We start from the raw sequence: 18,929 nt of genomic DNA on the forward strand, positions 1-18,929 counted from the left end.
TACCGATCTCAGGGCGGACACACTAACCACTAGGCCACTGAGCAGGTTTATTAATGGTGCCTTCGCAGATGTGTAAGTTACCCACGCCTTGGGCTCTAATACACATACTTGAATTAAAAAAAATGTTCACAGGGAGTGCATCACTGAAAAAAGGTTGAGAACCACTGGTCTAGTATGTTCACTCTTTTATTTAAGGACTTAACTGCAATAAGAAACATATGTTTAATGTACACTAAGTGTTTTTTTTAAATAAAGCCACTAAAGCAATTTTGTTATGGTCCCCTTTATTTAGAAAAGTAACAAAATAATTTCAGTACCGGTCCCAAAATATTGGTATCGTGACAACACTACAACAAGCTTAAAAGTACCAGCAACTTTGTGCATACTTCCACTCCTTAGCGTATTTCCCCCGTCTTCCATCATGATGTCCGGGCATTGCGATGAGGCGGCTCATCTCACATGCACTTATCCCGCTAATGACCAGCCACGGCCGTGCTTCTTCCACCGGCCTTTGATCACAACAGAGGGGAATTAAAATTGTGACGCTGAATTATGAATCCAATGACAAGATGCACTCTGAAGGCTCTTTCGAAGCACTGCAATCTCTCAAGATTGCTCTTATTTTTTTACTTCTTTCTTTTATTTAACGCCACCTCCCGTCCTCTTTCGGTCGCTCCCACATTCTTAAGGAGAAAAAGTTTCAAACGCTGATAACACACATTTTGATAAAACTGACAAGGGACTCAATTAAGGCCTCCCCCTCCCCCTGTCAAAACCCGTGTGATATTTTATTAAGTGGCGGCACGCCATACGACGAATACATCAAGCGACAACATCTGTAGACGAGAAGACGGCAGCAGTCGGGTAAGAGGGACACGTGTTGCCACTTTCAGGAAACATCAGTCAAAGCTCACTTCATCACTCAACATTTCAGAGGCCTCCGTATTTGGATGCGCGCTGAAATTTCTAATAAAGTCGTGGAGTCTACAGAGCATATCGCTGCCCTCATTTCCGCAGCTTCATTTTCAACACACGAAACACAAAAGGCCGCTGGTATTGTGCTTTTGATAACGAACCAAAAGAACAAGCGCAATGAGGATTCTGGCAACGCTAAAAAAAACAAGGAAAAACAAGCAAAGGCTGATTTTATCTTTTAGAAAGCAGATTTTTGGGTCAACCAAAGTTTCGGACGATTCTAAGTCAAATATACCACAAGCATAGCATGCAAATTTAAGCACAATATAGACTAGGGGTGTAACGGTACACAAAAATGTTGGTTCGGTATGTACCTCGGTTTAGAGGTCACGGTTCAGTTCATTTTCAGTACAGCAAGAAAACAACAAAATATTAATTTGGGGTTTATTTTTTTACCAAATTTGTAAACAATGGCATGACATACATATACACACAGGGTCCATTGCCAGGGTTAATGTGGTCAACATGTATAAAATAAAAACTAAATAAGGTAAGGCTCTGAATGGTTTTTTAACAAAACCTTTCTACATATAAAGTGCTTTTTTTGATTGATTGATTGATTGAGACTTGTATTAACCTGGCTAACTTGGCAGTAAGAGGATACATGGGCTCATTTTTCTTCCACCATATAAGTGGGTCAAAATTTACTTTTTAATGTAATATGGACTTAAATCTGCTGCTGTAAAAACATTTGTTATTGCTTTAGCCCTGCCTGACTCGCCGAGGAGAGGCTGCTTGAATGCGGTGGTGACGCTTCAAATGGGCTAGCATGTGTTATGAGAGTAGCGTATGTGTGTGTGGCCCTTTAATATGTGACAGCATGTGAGGTCACTGAGTGTGTGGGCGAGCGAGGTGAGGGAGCTTAGACCTCAATAAAGCCACGATTTGCAACTAATCGCTGGACTCTTCATTTACCCTGTAGTCCGGAGCTGTGGAGACCCACTGCCGGGTAGAGTGAAGGGTGTTGCCCCCGAGAATACACCAGCCCTGGAAGAGTGTCTCCCCTGCGCTGCTCGACCATGGTTTGAGAGCCGTAAGCAGGAAAGGTGCAAGACATGTTTGACGTGTTGTCAGAAGCAGCTGCTGAACAATATCGGCAAAACTTCCGTCCCCCATTGTTGTATCGCGCAGCCAAAGTGTTCCCAAACGGGAGATCTTAACGAGGCATGAGGGTCTTCCAAGCCTGGCTTTTACATGTTGTCCTAGTCCGGTCGCTGCTAGCATGTTTACTCGTTCGGTACACCTCCGAACCAAACCGAAACCCCCGTACCGAAACGGTTCAATACAAATACACGTACCGTTACACCCCTAATATAGACTAATTAGAAAGTCAAGAAAAAGACCAAAGTAGATTCAGGCCAAATGAGGCATACTGTGGTCAAGTGCAAGCTGATACCATGTAAAGACCAACACTTTGGAGAGTCGAGATTGAGTTACCTATTAAAGTTGTCACGATACCAATATTTTGGTACAGTTACCAAAATGTATTTTGGTACTTTGATATTTTTTTTTATATATAGGGAACGCAAAAATTGTTATTAGTAGCTTTATTTTAACAAAAAATCTTGGGGTACATTAAACATATGTTTCTTATTGCAAGTTTGTCCTTTAATAAAATAGTGAACAAACACGACAACTTGTCTTTCATATGTAAGAAAACAAAGGCTCCTAAATTAGCTGCTGATGTATGAAGTAACATATTGTGTCATTTATCATTCTAATATTTTGTCAAAATTATGAGATACAAGCTGTAAAAAGAGTATTATTAATCCATCCATCCATCCATTTTCTACCGCTTATTCCCTTTTGGGGTCGCGGGGGGGCGCTGTCGCCTATCTCAGCTACAATCGGGCGGAAGGTGGGGTACAAGTCGCCACTCATCGCAGGGCCAACACAGATAGACAGACAACATTCACACTCACATTCACACACTAGGGCCAATTTAGTGTTGCCAATCAACCTATCCCCAGGTGCATGTCTTTGGAAGTGGGAGGAAGCCGGAGTACCCGGAGGGAACCCACGCATTCACGGGGAGAACATGCAAACTCCACACAGAAAGATCCCGAGCCTGGATTTGAACCCAGGACTGCAGGAACTTCGTATTGTGAGGCAGACGCACTAACCCCTCTGCCACCGTGAAGCCCGAGTATTATTAATCTACTTGTTCATTTCATGTTAATATCAGGTTATTATTAATCTACTTGTTCATTTCATGTTAATATCAGGTTATTTTCTGATTTAACATGTTCTATCTACATTTCTGTTAAAATGTAATAATAATTTATTCTTCTGTAGTTTGGATGTTTTACATTAGTTTTGGATGATACCACAAACTTGGGTATCAATCCAATACCAAGTAGTTACAGGACCATACATTGGCCAAATTCAAAGTCCTCATGCGTCTAGGAACACATTTCTTGAGTTTATAAATATAATATAAATAAAAAACAAAAACAAAAAATATTATGCCATAAAATATCGATGTAATCATAGTAATATCAACTAGATAAGCTCCTGTACTTGGTATCATTACTGTGGATGTTAGGTGTGAATCCACCAATGGCTTTAGTTTACATTTTGACGCCGGTGAGCTACGGTGTGTAGTGAAGCATGTTTAGCTATTCCTCGTCCTGCAGGGATGATACTTGTAAGAAACTTACTTTATTTGTCGCCATGGAGACAAGGATTAGTGATTTAGGGATTTACATACCATGAATTGATTAACGTGGACCCCGACTTAAACAAGTTGAAAAACTTATTCGGGTGTTACCATTTAGTGGTCAATTGTACGGAATATGTACTGAACTGTGCAATCTACTAATAAAAGTATCAATCAATCAACCAGTAGAAGTAGCTAAAACACTGCAGACTGCGGATGGACTTTACCCGCCAGCTCATAAAGGGCCTTTCAATGTTATAACTTCATCTGTATCGTTAGTTTTTAAGACAAAATGTGTTCGTACTCACGGGGCTTCACGGTGGCAGAGGGGTTAGTGCGTCTGCCTCACAATACGAAGGTCCTGCAGTCCTGGGTTCAAATCCAGGCTCGGGATCTTTCTGTGTGGAGTTTGCATGTTCTCCCCGTGAATGCGTGGGTTCCCTCCGGGTACTCCGGCTTCCTCCCACCTCCAAAGACATGCACCTGGGGATAGGTTGATTGGCAACACTAAATTGACCCTAGTGTGTGAATGTGAGTGTGAATGTTGTCTGTCTATCTGTGTTGGCCCTGCGATGAGGTGGCAACTTGTCCAGGGTGTACCCCGCCTTCCGCCCGATTGTAGCTGAGATAGGCGCCAGCGCCCCCCGCGACCCCGAAAGGGAATAAGCGGTAGAAAATGGATGGATGGGATGGGTTTTCGTACTCCCTTTTCTGTCTACACACTGTCTGCTTGGAAGTACTTCGCAATTGTGCGCTGCTGTCTGCTGGTGAACCAGCAATGACACAAAAAGACGCTGACGGGGGGTGTGGATAGGTGTGGCGGGTTTTTAGAGGCGGTAGAGTACCAAATATGATTCATTAGTATTACGGTTCTATACTACTAGAGGTATACCGTACAACCGTCGGACATATTATGCAAAACCAATGTGTTATACCTACCGGTACCTGCTTTTGTGCACTTGGGATGTGCATAAGTCCTGAAAATGTGTAATCAAACAATGGAGGGATTGCAGAGATTTATAAAACAATCTTGACTTCCTTCATACTTCCTCCAAACGAGCCATTTGGAATTTGTCAAATTTGAGACATTTTTACCATTTGTGACGTTAGCAGATATCTCCATATGTAGCAGATATTTAGCCAAAGAGCTTTGCGCGAGTCCAGCTTTGTAGTCCGACCCTTAGTCAATAAGTTCGTTTTTTTCCCATGTTGTTGTGGGGCAAACTGGCTCGTACATGCACATGATTCCTCCGCTGTTGCCATTTCTGATACAAACGTATGGTATAGTACAAAGTTTGGTCATGCTTAGAGTCAGGAACAAACATGGTGAGAATGTGTTTCAGTAATATGTTCCTCAAATGTGGACTGGTCTTCCAGCAGATGTGAGAAAGGCATCAACCTTGGCGATGCTCAAATCCAGGCTAAAAAGTACTTGTATGTAATTGTGCATATTACAACTAAAAGTATTTAAAATACACTTTTTGACTGATTTAATTTTATGGGAATTATGATTATACAAAAGGGAATAAGCGGTAGAAAATGGATGGATGGATGATTATACATTTGTATGTTTGTGCCTACTTACAATTTTCTGTTAAGCATATTGAATTGCCTTGTGTACAAATTGTGTTCTGTCCCAAATTTGCCTTGCCAAATAGACTAAAAACTACAACATGGCTTACGGGGAATAAACGCAGTCGAAGTGGAGCCGTGTAAATAAGACCGCCCACAAAATGAAGCATCCTGAAGAGGGGGGCTTGAAGACTGTGAAACAAGCTATACAACATTCTGACCGAAAAACCACCATTACATTTCATGTAGACCACAAGGAAGTGTTTTAAATGTAGAAAAAAAAAAATATTAATATGATCCTTTTAAGACCAAGATCAAAGCAACGTTTGACCAAAAGGCTGAAGACTCAAGACCAAGATTGGACCAATGTGAGATAGTCAAGACCGAGACTTTGAGGAGCAAGACCAAAATAAAGCTACTGTAATGCGACATGCACCTGGGGATAGGTTGATTGGCAACAAAAAAAAAAAATTGGCCCTAGTGTGTGAATGTGAGTGTGAATGTTGTCTATCTGTGTTGGCCCTGCGATGAGGTGGCGACTTGTCCAGGGTGTACCCCGCCTTCCGCCTGATTGTAGCTGAGATAGGCGCCAGCGCCCCCCGTGACCCCGAAAGGGAATAAGCGGTAGAAAATGGATGGATGGATGGATTTCAGAAAAAGACCAAGGCAGATTAATACTAAATTAAGACTTTAAGACTTTGCGAAGTTGTCTTGGCTGAATGAGCATGTATCGACGCATTCTTGCTCATCCATGCAGACTGGACACTGGCCGAGAGTTAGTGGGCGGCAGAGGGTTGGGTCTGCTCCTATCTCTGGCCCAAACATTTTTTTTTCTGTTTGCCGCAATGGGGACTATACAAATGACAACATGAAGGGATGTAACAATATCAATATTTCACACTAAAATTTGTACAATTATTATCACAGTATTGTGGTTAAACATTTTTTTTTAATTACTTATTCACCTATTGAAATAGTCAGCCAAGTTTGTTTTCTTTTAAAATAGCCATCATTTTATTGTTAAGAGTTTTTAATTGTTTATCATCTTCTGTCTTAACTTGTAAATGTTTTAAGTGTTTAATGATGTTGGCAAATCCAGTTTATGTGACGTCATGGAGAATGACTTCCTGTTGTAAACACGTCCGTGTATGGCTCTTCACATGTATCACTCTAAGTAGGTTCAATGTGAAAACTTAATCGCACAGACAGCAATGGGTTCATATATGTTTAGATCAGGGTACGACGTTTGTAACAGGGAAAGCTAGCGATTAGTGTGCCAGATGCTTCTCCATCAAATGAAAAGCATCACCGGACCTTGGGTTTATCAAAGTGTGGTAATCCATCATAGTTTTATGACATTTCTAATTTGAAACGGTAATAAAACAGTTGGGAATTTTACCACAGTGTATAATTAATTTTGCGTACATCCCGAGCTACATCACAAAGAAGCATAAGCAAAACACGGTTGAAAGCTATTCAATAATTTAAAAGTCACAACATGGGACGTCTTGTAAGATTTGCACGAGTTGGTGATAGAAACCATTTAAGTAGCCTTACGTTGAAAGTGACTGATTGGATACTCAACTGTCACTCCCAAGTATCCAATCACAAGTTGTGATTTACAAAAGCAGAAAGTGGCACCGTAGCCATACCCGAAAAAAGCAGAGAAATCAGCGGTACTTAATTTTCTAACCAACAAAGAGGCAGAGCAAAACGTTGATTAGGAGGCGGATTTATATTTGCAAGGGCATTTGAAAGAAGGATATTTAAAGAGAAACCCTGAAAACGAGTTAAGATGTCCTGGCGGTGAAATGGTTTGTCTGCCACTTCAACTCAAATCAACCAACTACAAGCGGTATCAATGGCTTATACGGCATGATATAGCCGTTAAAAATTGTGAGTTCAAATATATTTTTTCACATTGAATATGTTATTTACAATTATTTTACTTTCGACAGTACCACGTCCGATTTGGGTTTATTGATTTTTAAATGCGCCAAAAAATATCCCGTTTTGTACAAACCCTGTTTCCATATGAGTTGGAAAATTGTGTTGGATGTAAATATTAACGGAATACAATGATTTGCAAATTATTTTCAACCCATATTCATATTTGATGTTAAAACTGATAAACATTTTTAATTTTTTTGCAAATAATTATTAACTTTAGAATTTGATGCCAGCAACATGTGACAAAGAAGTTGGGAAAGGTGGCAATGAATACTGATAAAGTTGAGGAATGCTCATAAAACACTTACTTGGAACATCCCACAGGTGTGTAGGCTAATAGGGAACAGGTAGGTGCCATGATTGGGTATAAAATCAGCTTCCATGAAATGCTAAGTAATGCACAAACAAGGACGGGGTGAGGGTCACCAATTTGTAAGCAAATTGTCAAACAGTTTTAGAACAACATTTCTCAAAAAGCTATTGCAAGGAATTTAGGGATTTTACCATCTACGGTCCGTAAAATCATCAAAAGGTTCAGAGAATCTGGAGAAATCACTGCACGTAAGCGATAATATTACGGACCTTTGAGCCCTCAAGCAGTACTGCATCAAAAACTGACATTAGTGTGTAAAGGATATCACCACATAGGCTCAGGAACACTTCATAAAACCACTGTCAGTAACTACAGTTGGTCGCTACATCTTTAAGTGCAAGTTAAAACTCTACCCTGCAAAGCGAAAGCCATTTATCAACAACACACAGGAATGCCGCCGGCTTCGCTGGGCCCGAGCTCACCTAAGATGGACTGATGCAAAGTGGAAAAGTGTTCTGTGGTCTGACGAGTCCACTTTTCAAATTATGTTTGGAAACTGTGGATGTGGTGTCCTCCAGAACAAAGAGGAAAATAACCATTCGGATTGTTTTAGGTGCAAAGTTCAAAAGCCAGCATCTGTGATGGTATGGGGGTGTATTAGTGCCCAAGGCATGGGTAAGCTACACATCTGTGAAGGCACCATTAATGCTGAATGGTGAGCAACATATGTTGTCATCCAAGCTACGTTATCATGGATGCCCCTGCTTATTTCAGCCAAACAATGCCAAGCCATGTGTTAAAACAGTGTGGCTTCGTAGTAAAAAAGTGCGGGTACTTTCCTGGCCCGCCTGCAGTCCAGACATGTCTCCTATCGAAAATGTGTGGCACATTATGAAGCATAAAATACTACAAGACCCCGGACTATTGAACAACTTAAGCTGTACATCAAGAAGGAATGGTAAAGAATTCCACTTTCAATGCTTCAAAAATTAGTTTCCTCAGTTCCCAAACGTTTATTGAGTGTTGTTAAAAGAAAATGTAAAGTAACACATTGGTGAACATGCCCTTTCCCAACTACTAATTCTAAGTTAATTATTGTTTGCAAAAAAAAAAAAAAAAAGTTTATGAGTTTGAACATCAAATATCTTGTCATTGTAGTGCATTCAATTGAAAATGGGTTTGAAATGGATTTGCAAATTATTGTATTCCGTTTATATTTACATCTAACACAATTTCCCAACTCATATGGTAATGGGGTTTGTACACTAGTGACAAATTAAGGTGGTTCAATGCCCAGTAGTGTGTTTCTGTATGGAATTTTTCAAGCCGTGGTCATGTGGCGAGGTAAATTATTGTATTTTGAGTGGTATTTGTCAAAGTCAGACTAAGTAGGACATCATTGAAGGCCTAGGTGGGAAACGCATGGCCCGCCACTGGTATATATACACATTTGCGTCCATTATAATTTGTTTTGTGCGTGGTGGACTACCACAACTATCTGGGTGCAGAAGTGTTCTTATTTTCCTCTTGCCTGAAGATAGCGTACAAATTAAAAGTCAGCCTACCGTTGTGTGCTCATTTTAAGTTGCTCTGGTTGAGAGCCTCTGTAAAATACAACCAAATGTAAAAGTGGATGTAGCTCTCTGAATAACATGACATGCAGGTCTAGGCATAGTATATTTGGAAAGTTCCTTCCTACTTTAAATTTCTCTCTAAATAAAAGTAAATCCTTGTGAGAGAGCAAACATTGTGGTGGTGTTAAAAAGAAAACAGCGTTGCTCTGATGCGCGAGGAAGACGCCACTGTGTTGCAGTAAGATGAAACTTTAATGTCGTTGTCTTTCTTGTAATTGAGATTGATCTTGCAGGATGCTGCACTCTGGTAAACAACACAAACGCGATAAAAAAATAGATATATTCATATGTGTGCGTTGGTGCTAAAGCGGGTCTACAGTATGTGTCATCTGATCTGCGGGATTTTTGTGTGCCGCCGCCTTCATCTTCAAAATGTGTCCTGCACGAGCCCTTGGCGGAACTGACACTTGCTCGTACGGGATCTGGGCGCTGACCATACATAGTCTGTTTCATCCAGAACAAAAGCTCTGTCGGAGGACAGAAAAGACACAGGTTCAAAAGCAAACTCAGGCGGTAGGGGTTGCCCGGCCCTGGAAACATGAAACAATCAGTGTAAAAGTGTCCACTGCTAAGAGGGCCATGAAGCAACAGTGCAGGAATCAGTCACTATGAGGCAATATTGGAAGATCAAACACTGTTGTGTTGCTACTACTGATTAGTATGTTGCCATCGACATGATTAATGCATGATGTGTACAATCAAAGCATCCCCTTTGTGTAGATATATTTGGGACGGGGGATTGGGGTTCAGAGGACATATGCTAATGTGTGGATTGCACCTCACATGAATGGTAAATGGCAATAGGTTATACTCGTATAGCGCTTTTCTACCTTCAAGGTACTCAAAGCGCTTTGACACTATTTCCACATTCACCCATTCACACACTGATGGCGGGAGGCCCTAACCATGACCCATCAGGAGCAAGGGTGAGGTGCTAAAGGACACAACGGATGTGACGAGGTTGGTAGAAGTTGGGGATCGAACCAGGAACCCTCAGGTTTCTGACATGGCCACTCTCCCAATCAGGGGTGTCAAACTCCTTTTAGATCGAGAGAAAAATACACTCCCAAGTGGGCCGGACTGGTAAAATCACGGCACGATAACTTTAAAAAAATAAAGACAACTTCAGACTGTTTTCTTTGTTTAAAAATGGAACAAGCACACTCTGAAAATTTACAAATCATGTTGTTGGTTGTTGTTTTTTTACACTTACAAGTTGCGGTTAATAGTACTCTCTTTATTTGTAGTTATTTATACTTTCTGAATAAATTATGCGCTAATGTTAATCAGTCAACTCTTAATTTTTAATCTATCAAGATAAAAAATATAATATTAAAATCAAATTACAGTATGTTTTTTATGTAGTTTGCTCATTTTCCTCGGCTGGTGCACTAAAGTCATGTGGTTTATTTTCTTTACATGTGTAGCGTAATCTACAAAGATACAAAGAATTGCAATTGCGACATCTAGTGGACACATTTTGAACAGCGTTTTCTTTCATTCAAAAATTCTGGCTCATTATAATACTTAGCAAACTCACTCTGCGGGCCGGATAAAACCTGTTCGCGGGCCTGATCCCGCCCGCAGGACTCTGGTTTGACACCCTTGTTGTGACGCTCAGCTGGCATCGTTATGCGGGTGGAGCTCTTTCAGGGTGCAGATCGGGCACGGACACAGCGTAAAGGTAAGAAGTATTGTTTTATTAAAACTAAAAACAGGCTAAGAACAAAAACACTGGTGCTAGGCAGAAAAAGGCAAACAAATAGCTACTAGCATGTGAGCTGGAGAAACAAAAAACTTGCACAAGGCACAACAGGTAAAACAAAGAGCTAGCATATGAGCTAGAAAACACAAAAGGCTAAGCGTGGAAGCTAGCGAGTCCAAATACAGAAACAGAGTCGTCACTTGTGAACACAAACAGTGTGTAACACAAACTACGAGGAAAGAACGTGTGAACGGAAAGGACAGGCTTAAATACAGAACGTGATTTATAAACACAGGTGTGCGTCGAGGCAGGTGAAAATTAAGTTACCATGGTGACAAAAACAAACAAGGAAGTGCACAAACTAAGAATCGGAAGAGTCTAAGAACAAACAAGATACACAACGGGACTCAAAAACCAAAACTATATATGATCCGGCCGGCGGATCATAACACCTGGCCTATACTGTGACAGTTGATACCACCTGGTATCACCGTCCACGTACTTAGCCCAACAGTCTGCAGGTTTGACATGGCATCTGTGAAGCTGAGGAGTTTAAAGAAAAACCCTGGTGTACGCACCGACATCAGATAAATATTAAAAACTATAATTTTAGACCGCGACAATCCCAAAAAAAGCCTGCGAAATCCCAGAGGGAGGCTCAATGCTTCATTGCAATGATCAGCTTGGGCCCTGACTGGCAGCTGTGCTATTTTAATAAAAACTTAAATCATATCATCAAACAATAAGCTAACCAGCCCTCCCGTCCCTTCATCAGTTTCTTCCTCCGTCTCTCCCGGGTTATTTACCGCTGATGAATCTGTGAGCGCCGCTGCCGAACAAATAATGCTTGCCACTTGTGCCGTCATCAGCGTTTGAAGTGTACCGGCGCAGCACTTGATGAGCTAATACTCTGCAACATGACATTTACATACAGCCAGCCCGCGCCACTAAGTGTGTTTATTTGATCGGCTGCAGGCGGGAACCCGATAGGGTATTACATAGTCTGTCATACGACTAACCTCTAATATAAAATTAATTTTGGCTTTGGCACTCTTGGATTCTTACCATATGAGTCATGGTGGCAACACAGCGGTATCGAGTAGCAACATGTGAGTAGGTGAAGGCCTTTTGGATATGAGGATTGGTGGTATTAATGTGGTGTATCAGCACAATAAACGGTCTATGAAGGAAGTCTGACTCATGGAAATGCACTCAAAGTTCTATATAACGCGGTCGTTGGGTCCATAAAATACCGATAGTTATTCCCGAGATTGTGTTATAAGGAAACTACGGGTGTAACGGTGCGGGTATTTCATCGAACCGTTTCGGTACGGGGTTTACGGTTTGGTGCGGAGGTGTACCGAACGAGTTTCCACACGGACATGTTAAGTAGCGTACTGCACGTTGTGTAACAATACTCAAAATGCCGGACATTTGAGGTATTTAAGAAACTCCACCCTGACAGCTCCACAAATATAGGACATGTCCGGTGAAAAGAGGACGTATGGTCAGTCTATGAGCTAGCCCGGTCGCTGCTAGCGTGCTAGTAGCGACCGGGCTAGGTCCTGACCACACATCCTCCCCTCACCGGACCCAAATCCCCCTCCTACCCGCGTGGACGCCAGGGCGGAGCCCTCCAAACGCTCCAAGTGTCCGACCCCGTGAGTTATGGTTGCGTGTATTTTCAATGTACGTTCAGTGTTAAGAAGGTTAAAAACAAAACAAATTGCACACGAGAGGGAAGGGCAGAGACAGAGAGAGCGCATGAGTCTGCTTTTTATCCATAGATTTATCAGATTTATTTTTTGTGTCAAAAGTGTGCCCCGGAGGCCATTTGCAGCCCACAGCTAATGTTTTAAAGGCCCACGGCACATTCTAAAAATACTATTAAAATAAACAAAAACTTAACAAAAGGGAAATAAAAAAGCTTAAAGGTTAAATGTAATTTAGAAAAAGTTGCAATGTTGACTAATAAAACAAAGATGTTTTTTCGTTTTTATTCTTTCAAACTGTCATTGCTCAAAACATAAACATATGTAGAGTATATGTAGTATATGTAGAATATATTTATATTATTTTTTTATTATATATATATATATATATATATATATATATATATATATATATATATAATATATATTATATTATTTATTATTATTTTGTCTATTGTGAGCGAACTGTGGTGCTGAATTTCCCCCAGGGATCAATTAGGTACTTTCTATTCCATTCTATAATATTGAATCAAAATCAATGTTATTATGAATTATTGACCTATCCAAGGTTCCCATTAATTCACATCCAATACTCCACTAAAAAAAATATTTCTGGTGGAAGATTTTGCAAATTTCGTAAATAAACAAAAAAGTATATTTTGTTGTTTTCTTACTATACCGAAAATGAACCGAACCATGACCTCTGAACCGAGGTACATACCGAACCGAAATGTTTGTGTACCGTTACACCCCTAATAGAAACCCCTATGTTTTACCTTTTTATTTTTGAAGGAATAGAACAATCCCCAAACCAGATGTGACCTGAAGGGTGGATTGTGCTCCCAGGTCACAGAATATGGCGGGCAATCTCAACCAGCGGGATTGGACATAACTGGGTCGATATTTTGTCAATTTTATTCAGTAACATTTTTATTTAATAACTTTCAGTTTGTAAAGGAAACATTTAATGTTCACATTGCTAATCATTCCCGCTGCTGTTTGGCTGTGCTCCTTTATTAGCAAAGTGAAGTGATATATTTCTACTTTGTGTGCTTCCTAACATTTCATAGCATTATTTAGCCCTTTGCCAACACATTTTGTAGTCCCAATGAATTGACAAAACACTTGCCCTGTGTGTTTCACCACTAGCTGCTAAGCTGGCCCCGGTCCAAAGCGCCTCTGCTCCGAAGACAGCAAGACCTTAAAAAATTGTGAGTTTGGCTTCGTGTTCATCTTGCACCCTTCTCATGGAGAGGCTGTGCCTGCTAGAGGGATGGGTCCGCCAGTTAAAACAGAGTAACTTCGCGACTTTAGATGCCGTGATCACGCTTGCTAGCTTTAGCTGTATTGAAGTAACTAGCCCAGTTTTTAGCAGCCCTAAAGTGGAGTTAAGTGACGAGAATGGCGGAAGCAGGATCGAACCTGGAACCCTCAAGTTGCTGGTCGGTCCACTTTTTATTAACAAGTCAAAACAACAAAAACAGCAAGCTAAACTGTCCTGTATGATATCTGCTCTGCCAACACGCGCACACACACAGAACTCCCTTTGGTGCCCACACAAATGATCAGAACTAAATAATCCATTACTTTAACAACCCTATTGCTACACTAGTAAAAGTAAAATCCATATACACAGACGCATATATACATACACAGACATATATATTATTTATATATATATATATATATATATATATATATATACATACACACAGACATATATACACACACATATACATAAACATATATATTATATAAGGGCTGGGCGATATATCGATAGGTTTGTGTCTGTGCGATATAGAAAATTATTTTAACCCAATGCGGCCCCCGAGTCAAAAAGTTTAGGGACCCCTGCTGTAGTGTAATGACAGCAGCTAAAAGCAACTGTGTGAGAACATATACTCGAAAGTTATGATATAGTCATTTTCTATATCGCACAAAGACAAACCTATCGAGTATATCGATATATCGCCCAGCCCTTATATATATATATATATATATATATATATATATATATATATATATATATATATATATATATATATATATATATATATATATATATAAAGATATATATCATATCACGCCATCGATTGGAAATTGCATTTTTAGACAATGTGATTTGCCTGAGCGGCTTGGAGACTCTAAGAGTATCAAGCAACAAGCGGTAGAAAATGGATTAGAAAGGACAGATTGGAAAAAAAATATATATATATTTTTTTTTTTTTTACTTGGGACTTCCCGCGGGCCAGATCTCAAACGCTGGGGGGCCGGATTTGGCCCACGGTACGTAGTTTGGGGACCACTGCACTCTGCTTTCGCGGAGCAGAGACGTAACAGCATGGGTAACGTTAGCTGTGATGCTAGCGGAGCCGTGCGAGTGGTAATTCTAGAGAAAGAAGGCGCCAATCTGGTATTAATGAGGGAAGAATTAATTCCCAAGAAAAACAGCAAGGGGTCCATCGTCTGGCGGTGGTTTGGCTTCAAGTGGAAATATGTCGAATAGACGACTTTAATTGGTCAAGTGTGGGGCACAAGCGTGACTACAAAAAGTAGCATTACTGCTAATATGTAGGATCATTTCAAAAGTCACCCGCTAGAGAATGAAGAGTGCTTACTCTGCATGTCAACATCTCCATTTGGTGCCACACGCCCACAACATCAAAATGCCGAGGCAAACATTCCCAGATCAACACCGTATGAGAAAAATAGTCAACAGAGGGAGATAATGTCCGCAGTAATCTACCACATAGCGAAGGATGAACACTATTTGATTTCCTATTATTTGACAGTTATTGAAATATCTTGTGTGACATCATGCACAAAAGTGCACTTTATTTGTTTTAAGCTATTGTATATATATTGTATTTATACACACACACGTGCATTTAAATATATATACATACATAAAAAAAAACAGTGGAAAATGACAACCGGTTTAGAATCACAACCTCTTTGGATAAGTCTCACTCACTTACTGTATTTGTGATTTCCTAATGATGAAACTGCTTTTAATGTGGATAAAAGACTCATTCCTGAGCAGGAGGCAACCAAACTTCACACACACACAACGAAAAAATGCAATTTAATCAATAAAATCAATATGGGCAAATTAACCACAGTATGATGTCAATTGTACCAGATTTAATTAGACTGAATTAAATAAAAAAAAACATCAAAGGAGTAGACATTAAAAAAAATGAATGACCACCTGCGTATTTTGTATTTCGAATACATCGGGAGCAAATAATGTCAGTGTGAATGTGTGATGGTTGAGATAGTGTTAGGTTCCCTGGTATAACCTCCGGGCTGCTGTGGTCTAACAAGGTACCAGGTGTGTTGTCAGCCCAGGGGCACTGTGTCTTTGTCGGCCAAGCTTTGGTCCCCTCACTGATGATTTTTTTTTGTGTGTGGTTTTTTTTCACAAGCAGCAGACTTTCACAACTCTCCAGCCGCTGTGTTTTACATGTCGAGTTGTGCCTGGCTTTGCTTTGTTCGGTTTCTCATGCAATATGCACCAATGTCACCCCGATGTTGACCATATGTTGGCTTTGATTCCAATGGTACAACTTGTTCAAATGAGAGGATTAACAAGTTTAACAGCAATGTTTAATAATTGCTTTTGCTGCAACTACATGAAGATATGCGCAGGAACACAATAAAAAACAAAAATCATTATTAGCTTCGGCCCGGCGCTCTAATTGGATCCACACAAACTTGTGCAGAAGAACTTAGTTGGCCTTTAAATGTTGCATTAATCAAACAACGCTTAATGTGAGCTGACACAACGCTGAGCCATTCGGCAGCCATCTGGAAGACAGGCCTGTCAGTCACGGCGAGGTACAAAAGAGGGATGGCTGAACTTTGGGTTAACCCGGACAGAACAATGGAGAAGAAAGACGGCGAACAAATAAGATAAAAAATATGTAATTACCCCAGGGGTGTCAAAGTCCTTTTAGCTCAGAGGCCGCATGGAGGAAAATCTACTCCCAAGTGGGCAGTAATAGTAAAATCATGGCATGATAACTTAAAAATAAAGACAACTCCAGGGTTGTCTTCTTTGTTCGACTTTGGCCAAAAATACAACAAGCACATTCTGAAAACATACAAATCACAAATAATCCTCTGGACTAAACACTTGAAGTTCTGTTGAAAATTCTAAAGAAATTGGTGCAGCTTCAAAAACACCATGAGTTTAGACTTTGTCTCAGTGTTTCTACAAAGCCAGGATTAAACATTAAGTCACAGTCTTTCTGGGATAGAACAAAAACAAATGTAAACTCTTTGAGGTGTCAAATACCTCCTTTGTCATGTCCACGTATCGAAACAATGCTAACTCAACAAACCGTAAGGATCAGAGGTAAAAACTATTCAAAAGGGTTAAAGGCCTACTGAAATGAGATGTTCTTATTTAAACGGGGATAGCAGGTCCATTCTGTGTGTCATACTTGATCATTTTGCAATATTGCCATATTTTTGCTGAAAGGATTTAGTAGAGAACATCGACGATAAAGTTCGCAACTTTTGGTCGCTAATAAAAAAGCCTTGCCTTTACTGGAAGTAGCAGACGATGTGCGCGTGACGTCACGGCTTGTGGAGCTCCTCACATCTGAACATTGTTTACAATCATGGCCTCAAGCAGCAAGAACTATTCGGACCAAGAAAGCGACGATTTCCCCATTAATTTGAGTGAGGATGAAAGATTTGTGGATAAGGAATGTTAGAGTGAAGCACAAAAAAGAAAAAAAAAAGAAAAAGCGACGGCTCCGGGCGGCAGCAGTGTGAGCGTTTCAGATGTAATTAGACACATTTACTAGGATAATTCTGGAAGATCTCTTATCTGCTTATTGTTTTAATAGTGTTTTAGTGAGATTGTAAAGTCATACCTCAAAGTCGGATGGCTGCGGTGAGCGGCAGTGTCTTTGATGGAAGCCATGGAGGAGCCAAGCTCACAGCTGCCTTTTTTGACAGCTGCTGCAGGAGGAGGTCCAGTAATCCACTGATGTATCCGGTAAGAGCCAACTTAATATCACAATTTTCCCATCCAAAAACATGCTGGTTGACGTAGAGAAACATGTTCGCTTGACCGCTCTGTGTTAAAGCTTCACAACACACAAAGAAACACCGGCTGTGTCTTGGTGCTAAATGCAGCTGCAATCCACCGTTTTCCACCAACAGCATTCTTCTTTATAGACTCCATTATTAATTGAACAAATTGCAAAAGATTCAGCAACACAGATGTCATAATTACTGTGTAATTATGCGATGAAAAGAAATGACTTTTAGCCCTAAGTGGTGCTGGGCTAATATGTCCCCTCCAACAAATAACGTCACAAGCATGCATCATCATACGCATCATCATTCCCTGACGTTTTCAACCAGAAACTCCGCAGGAAATTTAAAATTGTAATTTAGTAAACTAAAAAGGCCGTATTGGCATGTGTTGCAATGTTAATATTTCATCATTGATATATAAACTATCAGACTGCGTGGTCGGTAGTAGTGGGTTTCAGTTGGCCTTGAAGTTCACTTTTTTCGCGTTTGACAGACATTTTGGGGGAGTAAGGGTGCCAAATGACGATGTGTTCGAAGCAGAAGACATAAAACGGCAGGTTTTATGTTTGATGTGGGTCGAGGAGGAGGAGCCACAGTCATCCTTTACTGTGTAACTCCTGCTTGGCCTCGGTATAAACTGTTTGCTTGCCTAACATATTTTCTATTGTGACATCCAGTGGACACATTTAGAACAGCAGTTTGTTTCGTTAATTTTTTTTTTTTAAAAAGCAGCTATTTTTTATACTTGGCAAACTCATCAGGCAGGCCGGATAAAACCTGTTTGCGAGCCAGATTCGGCCCGCGGGCCAAACGTTTGATACCCCTGAATCAGCTGTTTCTGGATAGAAACCCTAAAAGCTGTAGGAAAATAAATGTTGGGTGCAGACGGACACAGTGTACCTATAAGTTGTGTTGTTTTTATTTTTTCCTCACGCACAGGCTTCAATCCACATTCCAACGTTAAGAGTCCCAGCTGAACTTACTTAATAGAAAAGTTGTGGTGTGACTGCAGCCCAGGAATCTTGTTTGTATGTAACTCTTTATTGTCCCGAATCACATTGTTGCCTGAAGATGGTGTTTAGAAACAAACTTAATTGATCACATATTTTTGTTTGGCTAAAGTTTATTTCAAACGTGTATACAGTTACAACATAATACATTATATATTTAACATGTCTGAAAAGGAGGAGGAAGAAGCAAAGCTTATTTAGCCCCACCCCTTTTCTACTTCATAGCAATTACGAGCACATATGTTCACTTCCTGTTCTCAATGTGCACACAGTTTACATCAATGCATGCTTAATACAACAGTTCTCTTGGTAAATGCTTAAGTCAGTTATGATTTACATAATGA

At 40.3% G+C, this 18,929-nt stretch overlaps 1 long non-coding RNA gene across 1 annotated transcript in view; it reads right to left on the bottom strand.

Annotated features, from left to right (window-relative positions):
- Positions 1-314: 314 nt before the first annotated feature.
- The window catches only part of LOC133569685 (uncharacterized), a 201,613-nt gene continuing 182,998 nt past the window's right edge, over positions 315-18,929 (bottom strand). The window contains exon 3 of the long non-coding RNA XR_009809852.1: positions 315-509. This is a non-coding gene — a long non-coding RNA (uncharacterized LOC133569685). The remainder of the gene's footprint in view (positions 510-18,929) is intronic.

Source organism: Nerophis ophidion, linkage group LG02 (assembly GCF_033978795.1).
Source record: "Nerophis ophidion isolate RoL-2023_Sa linkage group LG02, RoL_Noph_v1.0, whole genome shotgun sequence".
NCBI lineage: Eukaryota > Metazoa > Chordata > Actinopteri > Syngnathiformes > Syngnathidae > Nerophis > Nerophis ophidion.